Here is a 10,000-nt window from a genome sequence, read left to right as displayed (position 1 = left end):
TGTAAAAACAACACGTCTCAAAAGAGTTGGGATGGGGGCAATAAAAGGCAGCAAATGCCAAGGAAGACTAAAAACAAAACAAAAGACAACACTTAACAGTTAAATACATTAACCGATGAGATGATTTTATATTAAAAACAATGTTAATTACTATCTTGGACATGATTTCACCAGCTTAAATGGAGGGTGTATTCCTTGTCATGTTTTGCAATGTTTTCCTTTCTGTAGTGCTTACAGTGTGACAGGCTTGACCAAAAGCCCGCCATTTTATCACCCGCTGGTCCTTATGATGGAGTTAAACTATTAAAACATAGTAGAGAATGCAATTTGTCCTTACTATGTGGCAGTAATTGAAGATCTCCCTTCAAAATGCAATGTATGAGTGGCTTTCCATGCTGTTTAAACCCCATTTATATTATTCAGCACTGTATTTAACTCTATAGATCAGTGAGAACAACTTCACCAATGCACTACTGCACCCCCATGCCATCATGGAGGCTGACTTTTGAAGTTAGCACTAACACAAGTTGGATGGTCCATCTTCACTGTAGCACAGGATATGCAAGACTTTATTATTTTCAAAAAGAATTGACTTCTGCAACTTCTGCTGACTTCTGTAAGCAAAGGACAGTTTCCCATGTCTTCTGGGTCTAGTTCAAATGAGCTCGGGTGCATAGGAGAATGTTAAAGCCCTCTATCATTTGCATACATGAAGCATTCTTAATATGATCAATTGTCAGTAGCTGTAATTCTTGGAGTGCTAGAGTGAGACTACAGCGGATATATATATTTCATGAAGTCATGAACCTATACAATGATTTTAATGACAAAAATATGTCTTATATACACTCAATCATGGTAAATCAAAGGAAATTCAACAATGTATGTAATAACTATGGTAATTATTCCCTATGCATCTTTATTTCTGAGTGACTCAGCCTCTCTTATACCTGGACACTGATATTGTCCATCAGTTCAATTCATTTTGAAATGTTCTCCTTTGTTATTTTATCTTATTTGGATGTTTATTACATCTCACTGATCCCCGTCCCACCTTATTTGAGATGTATTGCAGTTATCAAATTAGAAAGGAGTACATATGTCCCTCAAAACAAAACAAAAATATCGGTTTTAACACTTAATATGTTGTGTTTTCACTATTCTCCATCTAATGAATAGTTTGAATGTTTTGAAAATTATAGCATTTTGATTTTATTCACAGTTTACCAAACGTCCCAACTTCACCGGAGTTGGGGTTTGTACATGGAAATAAAACAAACACATAGAAACTGAGTAACTGAGCTTTTTCTTGAACTTAAATACAAATACAGTAAATATTCTGACATGTCATACCATAGAATAAGCTATCTGCCAAATTGGCTAGTGACACTGAAATTGTTACCAGCCACGGCCAAGTTTTACCAGCATTTGGCCGGTTGGCAGGTGCCAGTGTCAAGCCCTGATGCATAGGCTACATACATACATACATACATACATACTTACATACATACATACATACATACATACAGTACATACAGTACATACAGTACATTATACATATAAAAATAGACAAACATGGGCCTCAGATGAATGTACAAGCCGGTTGCCACCTGTCCCGGATTTTCCTGATTGTCCCGGATTTTTATGGTCTGTCCCGGAAAGAAAAACTAAAAATCCGGGACACTGAATGTCCCGGAATTTGTACATGATGGGCAAAATCTGTACTTCAATCATCAGTTGGCTACCGTCAGTACTAAATTGCAGCGTGCCTGCATCCATAATCGTATGCACCAATCTCATTGGCTCAAGTTCTAGACAAATTACGCAGCAATCTCGTCTGGTGGGGCTGGCGCGCGGTTTGGATTTCGGAGTGTTGATGATGAGGTGGAGAGAGTGAGAGAATGTTGAACTATGCGAGACAATGAACGGATTCAGTGAATAAAAGCAGAAAAGTTTTAACGTGAAATGGGTAGAAAGACGATAGTTCTACAGGAGGCGATGACCGTGACAGGCCAATAAAGGGGAAAAAACGTAAAGGGTCGACATGATGCAGGAGTAATATGCGATGTGAGTAAAAAACATGCCCAGTCGATTTTCTGCTAGCTGCTCCCTGTGCCCAGCGAAAATGCTTCTGTAGCCCATCTATGAACAATATGAGGAGACCCTACTTTTAATAGCCTAGTAAGGTAGGGAAATTAAGGTGTCTATCAGCTCATATCAATGCATTTCAAAACCTAGATAAAACGGCTTAGATGACGATGCACATTTTTTTTATATAGGCCTAGCCTACTTTTAATCATCTATGTCAAATCCTATGTCAAATCAGAGAGCTATCAAACCAAGAAATTCTGTGCTTTTCGGTCACAAAATCATCACAGGACGAATTAAATGAAATCCAAATGGTCTTATCTACCTACTCCTGAATGTGCCCAGTTACTACCAGTTACATGTCCTATGAAGCCTATTTGTTTAGCCAGGAGCAGCAAGCAGCAGATGCACAGGCAAGCATGAGCAAAGCACAAACATGCCACTCTAGGGAAGCTGTTTGACACCACACCCTACATCATTATATTCAGGTATTCTTAGAGACAGTGAACAATTTCAGTATTTATTTTTGTATTCCACATAAGCAAACAGAATGTATTTATTTCCCCTTTATCAGTGCCCACTTGGCCTACTGCCACCTCCTGTCATCCGCCAAAAAGTATTGGAAATAGTCAAAATAATAAGCCTGCTATATTTTGTTAGGCAATTAACTTAATAAATGGCTGGCAAAAATGTCATTTTCAGCACACAAGGGCGATTGGGTAGATGTGCGAAGGGCCGTGCGCCGCTAAGAAAAAAGGTCAATTTGATGGTCAAAATGTCCAGGATTTTTGTCGAAGTGAGGTGGCAACCCTATACAAGCCATGATCTAACAAACTACCCTTTGTTCACAGGCACCATCAATCGACAGTTGATGGTAGGCATGTCTTGGCAGAATGGGAGTTGTCTTTTCACGAGTTACACTACATGCATGCACATGGTCTGACTGATGACTCAGATGGTCTGATGGATGGATCAGACGCAGCCTGAAATTGTGAAATTTCTGAGCTTTTTCACGTCCGCCCCATTCAAACTCAATGGGATCTGTCAACGGACAGTGCCCGTATGAATGAGGTTTCACTCTTGACCATCCACCACAGGCTGTCGTCATTGCAGAGTATGGATGGAAACTCTCACAGTGCCGTATATCAAGAACCCGTCCCAAAGACATCACTACATCAATAAAGAACATGTCCCTGGACAACAGCTGTTTGAGAATCTGCTGCACAGACCCAGAAAACAATAACAATCAAGTCCATTTCATGAGCAAGTCATGCAAGAGGAAACTTGATCAGTGATGACAGAGAATACCATCACGCACAGTGAACCACCATTTTGTGGTCATGTTGGAAACAATGCTTAGAGGATCATCCAGGGGTTTACTAGTCCTTAACCATTCTGTAAATGTTGTTTTATTGATGTGCACGCCCTGACCTTGTTTTGACTTCATGTAGGGATGTATTACAGCCGGAAAAGGTGAAAAAGCAAAAGCAAAATGCGGACTTTCCAATATTATCACATAGTCACAATAACACCCTCCATGCCAATTGATGGCCATTGTTTTTTATACGTGTTTAAAGAATGACTTTTGAGGGCCCCATGCTTATATTTCGCCTAGGGCCCCAAAATGTTTAGATCCGCCCCTGTTTGCAGCTCATTCAATTGCGCATCTTGTGACACATTTCTCCATTACACTGGATGTCGGCAGGAGAGTCAAATTATATTTGTCAAACCGAGATGAAAGAAAAATAAGGCGGGAACGAAACAAAAAGGGAAAAGTGAAGTAAAACTTGGGCAGCGCCTGTTTTGAAAACCTGTCCCTGGGCACCAGATGTTGTTAATTTCCAAAACCGTGTTTAACGAAGACTCTTCAATTGCTCTGTTTTCAACCCAAACATTTCCCCCTTCTTCACCCTTCTGGGCTGCCAAGCCATGGGCCTGTGTGTGTGAGTGTGAGTGTGAGCCGTTGGCATGCCCTTTCATCTCGGCCCATTGTGTTTTCTTAGTTATTAGCTGCTATTTTCGCAGGGAGATCACAGAAGTGAGTGAAAAAAGGACAGGACATGTTTGAAGATTACTATAGTCCCATGATGATTTACTCCACCTAGAAATGACACACACGCACACGCACGCGCGTGCGCACGCGCACACACACACACACACACACACACACACACACACACACACACACACACACACACACACACACACACACACACACACACACACGCACACACACACGCACAACATCCAGAAACACTGACACACACAGGCACATAGTATAGGGGACCACACAATGGCTGTCCGGCTCACGGCACAAATCTGTTTCACACCAGACCACCGAGCAGAACAGAACAGACCCAGCACTGATGGTGGTGAGATCGTTTGATCTGATAATCACGAAAATGTCTGGCATTTAAGTGTGTGTGTATCTTTTGGATGGATTCCCACGACACGTCTGTGAAGAGACAAGCTTCTCGTAGAGGCCTCCAATACTTTTCAAAACATAATGAGAATGAACCTTGAACTCAGGGCCGGCGCTAGGCATAGGCTGACAAGGCGGTCGCCGAGGGCCCCAAATGTCTTGAGGGCGCCAGGAATACACAACACTGACAAACTCAAAATTAGAACCTCAAGCGAAATAAGACATTGAATGTTCATGGTCACTCAGTATATTTGTAGGTACTAACTCAGACGTACAGTGTTATGCACAAAAAATGAAAGGGGAAAAAGGAATGCTCACCTAGGGCAAGAAATTGACTAGAACCGTCCCTGCTTGAACTTGTTGTACAGTAGACCTGGCAAACCTTACTTTGTGAGCTGTTGGGTAGTCAGGAATTAAAACCAGGATCTCTGGGGGTTTTCATGCACAGTACAGATGAAAGTGCTTTTTCTTGGACTAAATCATAAAGCTTCCCTTGACCAAAAAAATTAAAAAAACGTGCTTGTTTCCGTGACATGTCAGAGCACGTCACCTTGCTGAGATGTGCTCACACACACATGTAGGGCTGTGGCCGGCGCCTACGCATGTTTCGTTTGGGCCCAGGGCTGGGCTGGCCATCGGGCATAGCAGGCATTTCCCGGCGGGCCCCGCACCCTCGTGGGCCCCTATTTTCTGAAATGTAAAACCATTTTTTTTTTACATTTCTGAAATAGGGGCCCATGAGGGAGCAGGGCCCACAGGTGAGTCAGTCCTGCGCCGTTAATTATGAGTGGGCCCTTTAAGCCCAAAAGTGCCCGGGTCCTTTTTCTACCCCAGCCCTGCCCTGTTTGGGCCCCTTCACCTTGTGATTCCTACACTTCATGCTGTCATAACTTGGCAACGCATGCAGGTGTGAGCAGATCTTCTGATGGTTGATTACTCATTGGGCAAAAATCATCTCGATGAGTGCAGCTGTGGAGTGTGTGTGTGTGTGTGTGTGTGTGTGTGTGTGTGTGTGTGTGTGTGTGTGTGTGTGTGTGTGTGTGTGTGTGTGTGTGTGTGTGTGTGTGTGTGTGTGTGTGTGTGTGTGTGTGTGTGTGTGTGCATGCATGCGTGCGTGTCCGTGCGTGCGGGCGTGCGTGACAACAGAACACCAACATCAACCTCACAACAACCACAGGTGTGACTCATGTGGTCATGTGCTCTAGGCAGGTGTTTGACCACAGCAGGTTGAACTTTGACCCTTGACCTTTGCCAGAATGGGCCCATGTCCCGAGGTTAAGAGGCAGCACTTACCTCCATTCTGTCCATATGGACATCAAGGGATAGAGAGGAGGATCCACAAATGAACTCATTGCTCTTCCAGCCCAACAATACACAACATGCAAGCCGTATGCACCAGACAGACAGAGAAAAAGAGAAAATACTTTTTTAGGGGGCGAAATACCGCATTCTCAAGAAGAAAGTTTAGTCAATATAGTAGTCAATCTGTGAAATACTCCCTGTAAAGCACATTTTAATATGAATTTGGGTTGGAGAGACGGAGAGATTGAAAGACACAGATTAAGACAGACAGGCGTTGAGTTAGATATGTGTCTATGTTCAATGGTCTTATCATGTTTACAAAGTCACTGTTCTTGCAGAAGCTACCTAACTCAACCCAAAACGATAACCATGGATTTCACAGGAATGAGAGTCAAGTGGACCTTAAACGTTAAGAATCATTTCTCATTACATTTGAATACTATCATTTATTCAACTATTCTGTCTCTGTCTCTGTCTTTCTCTTTCTCTTTCTCTTTCTCTCTCTCTCTCTCTCTCTCTCTCTCTCTCTCTCTCTCTCTCTCTCTCTCTCTCTCTCTCTCTCTCTCTCTCTCTCTCTCTCTCCCAGTGCAATAGTTCCCATACCCATCTGTTGTTCATTTACCTCTGTTGAGGAAGATGGTCCATTATCAGCCACTGAGGCAGCTCATAGGCCGATATCTTTACATAACCCTTGACTAGTGTCCACACGAGACTGACCTCCCAGATTCCCAGGGGAAATCACTCACTGTAGTCAATAAACCTACAATGGAGCTAGTCTCTGAGTATAATCTGGGAAGCGTGCATGTGTTCATATCCTCTTTTTTATCAAGAGTCAACAGTGTCAGGGAAACGGTGGCCTTCATGTCACATCCCAACAAGGACACTGATAAGCCTTGAAAATAAAAAAGACAGAAACTGTGAGTCGTTGTGCAGTGCTTGTACTAGACACTTGCTTTGGTATCATTTGTATCGGTGTCACAGAGTCTCCCTTGTCACGATGTGAGCCACACACCTGGGTCAACATACCACGGCCTCACCATCCATGCTGGCATTCCACATGTTGTTTACATTCAGTCGTCCCTACAGGTGACTACAACATGCGGTGGTGAAAGAATAAGCTACACAGGGACAAGGGGACTCCCACAGGTGATACGTATCCAACACACATATAGTGCACATCCATAACACATACGCACGCACGCACGCACGCACACACACTTCTTCTTTCTTATTGTCTGGCTCCGGGGCCCATGGACTCATAACCCATCTGTGTCTGTTCTATTTCTGGCCTTGGTCTCGATCACTCATAATTAAAAATATTTAGAATATCATAAATAGTTGGAATTTATTTGTATTCCACCTTGTAACAACCCAAAACGTAATAACTGCCAATAACGTAATAACTGCCAATGACCTAATAATTTGGGCCCATTTAAAACGTAGCCTAATAAAGCCAATAACGTAATAACTTGACAATAACGTAATAACACTTCCCTACGATAACGTAATAACATTCTGCCAATAACGTAATAAGGTATTACGTTATTGGCAAGTTATTACGTTATTGCCCTTACACAAAAAAAGCTTTGATAATGTAATAACGATGTCAATAACGTAATAATCTGTCAGTTACGTAATAATTTGGGCCCATTTGAAATGTAATGTTATTACGTTATTTGCAGCTATTACGTTTTGGATTGTAACACACCTGTTATCTACGTAAAATTCAGAGATCACTAAGTCATAGTAACCTAAGTTGAGAACATGTGAACCACACACATGCAACAGTATGTGTGCTGTGTGTATAAGGGGCCGTCTTCCATAGCCTGCCCGCCTGCCTGCCTGTTGGTTGGTGTGTGGACTGCAGCGGTGTTTGATGGCAGAGCAGGCCCGGACCCCTGCGGTGCAGTAAGTCTCTCTGGTGGCACTGTGGTGAAAGCCTTGCTGCGACCGTTTACACCGCGCTTCCCACAGGACGCCAGCCAGCCAGCGTGACTGACGGAGGGCTTGACGGATCGGGGCTGGTTGCGGAGGGCATGGGCAGAGCAGAGGCATGACTTCTGCACCATGCCAATTATGATCCCTGCCCTGCCTACCTGAGGAGTCTCTCTCTCTCTCTCTCTCTCTCTCTCTCTCTCTCTCTCTCTCTCTCTCTCTCTCTCTCTCTCTCTCTCTCTGTGTGTGCGTGTGTGTGCGCACGTCCACGCATTCATGCCTCTGTGTATGTGAGATTATATAAGCTATGTGTGTGTTTCAGAGAGAGGGAGAGGGAGAGAGAGAGAGAGAGAGAGAGAGAGAGAAAGAAAGAGGGATTTCATGCGTGTGTCGATGTGTGTTGTAAAAGTAAGTACTTGAGCGGACATGTGCATGCATGTGGAGATGGGTGAGTAAGGAGGGTAGATGGGGGGCAGTGTGTGTGTGTGTGTGTGTGTGTGTGTTAAGGGGAGAGGGGAGAGGGGGCCAGCAGCACACATTGCAGGTGTCTGGCCGAGTGATAAATGATGTTTCTTTAAACTTTGGAGGGTGTCGTTTTCAGAGGGCCGTGCGGAGCAGCTCTTCTGAGGTGTCGTGGCAGCTCTCCCAACACAGAGGGGCTCTTTTCAAGAGGCGGAGAGAGAGAGAGAGAGAGAGAGAGACAGACAGACAGAGACAGAGGAAAAGAAAAAAATGCCATGCAATTAGTTAATGACACATTCGGCTTCGATTAGATGTAATAGGATGAAACAGGCGGCCATTAGCTGGCCCAGCTTGCTAACATTAGCCGTCGCGGCATTTCCTGCTGGTGCTAGCAGAAGAGGAGGGGAAACGGCACGGACATGTCATGTCGATCCTTTAACAGCCACCTAAAGGTCCTCCATCTCTCACACACACACACACACACACACACACACACACACACACACACACACACACACACACACATGCGCACGCGCACACACACGCACATGCACATGCACGGCCGTGCACGACAGCAGATCATTTCTTTCAACGGCGTACAGGGCAGCCATTTTGACTCCACAATTATGAAGCAAAAAGACACGCGACATTTATGCACTGATATAAACCGAGCTAGCGCGCTAATTGGTGAGATGTGGGAGGACAAAAAATAGGCCTACATTGTCATTCCGAACACTGCGTCTGCTTTCTTTATCTAAGGCTACTTCTAGGTAAAGGTCCTGGCTTGTGGGTTGTAAACAAATTTTATGTCTTTGGCAATGTGTGACAAGAGAGGAAGCACTTGTGTCATGCTCTTTAAAAACAGACCTATTCGCCAGAGCAAGCTGGGAGTGAGGCTACAACACCTGTTTACAATCCAGCAGCCTGCTGAAGATAATGTTCCTTGTCTGTGTGTGTGTGTGTGTGTGTGTGTGTGTGTGTGTGTGTGTGTGTGTGTGTGTGTGTGTGTGTGTGTGTGTGTGTGTGTGTGTGTGTGTGTGTGTGTGTGTGTGTGTGTGTGTGTGTGTGTGTACTTTTGTATTGAGGCCCATTTTTGCCATTTCTAACCTTTTCAACTTACTTTTACTATTCCTGACCTGTTGATCACTTCCTTTTTTTATTTTGTCTTCCTTTTTAATACGAAAAAAGTGAAACTTAATCAGTTTTTTTCTTATTATGGACACGGGTGTGTGGGTTTAAATATATACAGTGCAATTAATAAGGACGGAGCAAAAAATGAAAATCAAGCCTCCAGTAGGCCTATCTGCTGAACTCATTGTTGCACACTCGTTAATTTATCTGGTCCTACCGCTGGATAAAGGATGGAAGAATGGCAGTCTAGACTGCAGCTGTCAAAAAAAAACAGTCACTCCAGACCTTCACTCAAATCATCCCTTCAATCATCACTCATCTGCTCTTTAGATTTACATTGAGGTCCAAATATACAAAGTTGGTTGATACGTTTGTTTCAACAGCACTTTGGATTAGACTGTGAGGCGTGATCTCTTCCTCCATAATAACACAACTGACTAATGAGACAAAATCCAACCTAAAAGAATACGATAAACAGACCAGTTCAGTTTTACATCCCCTTTCCATTCAGGTCTTGCCAAATGTTTGTTGAGGTTGTGCGTCCCAAAATGTTGGCTTTCCATAATTACTTTATACAGGCCGACAGAAGATTTTTTTCAAACACTTATACCTGGTTCAGATGTGCAAAGATAGACGATATGCAGCCACAAAACAAATTCC

This window comes from Engraulis encrasicolus, unplaced genomic scaffold (genome assembly GCF_034702125.1).
Source record: "Engraulis encrasicolus isolate BLACKSEA-1 unplaced genomic scaffold, IST_EnEncr_1.0 scaffold_25_np1212, whole genome shotgun sequence".
In the NCBI taxonomy this organism is placed as follows: Eukaryota; Metazoa; Chordata; class Actinopteri; order Clupeiformes; family Engraulidae; genus Engraulis; species Engraulis encrasicolus.
This window is presented reverse-complemented; position numbering follows the sequence as displayed.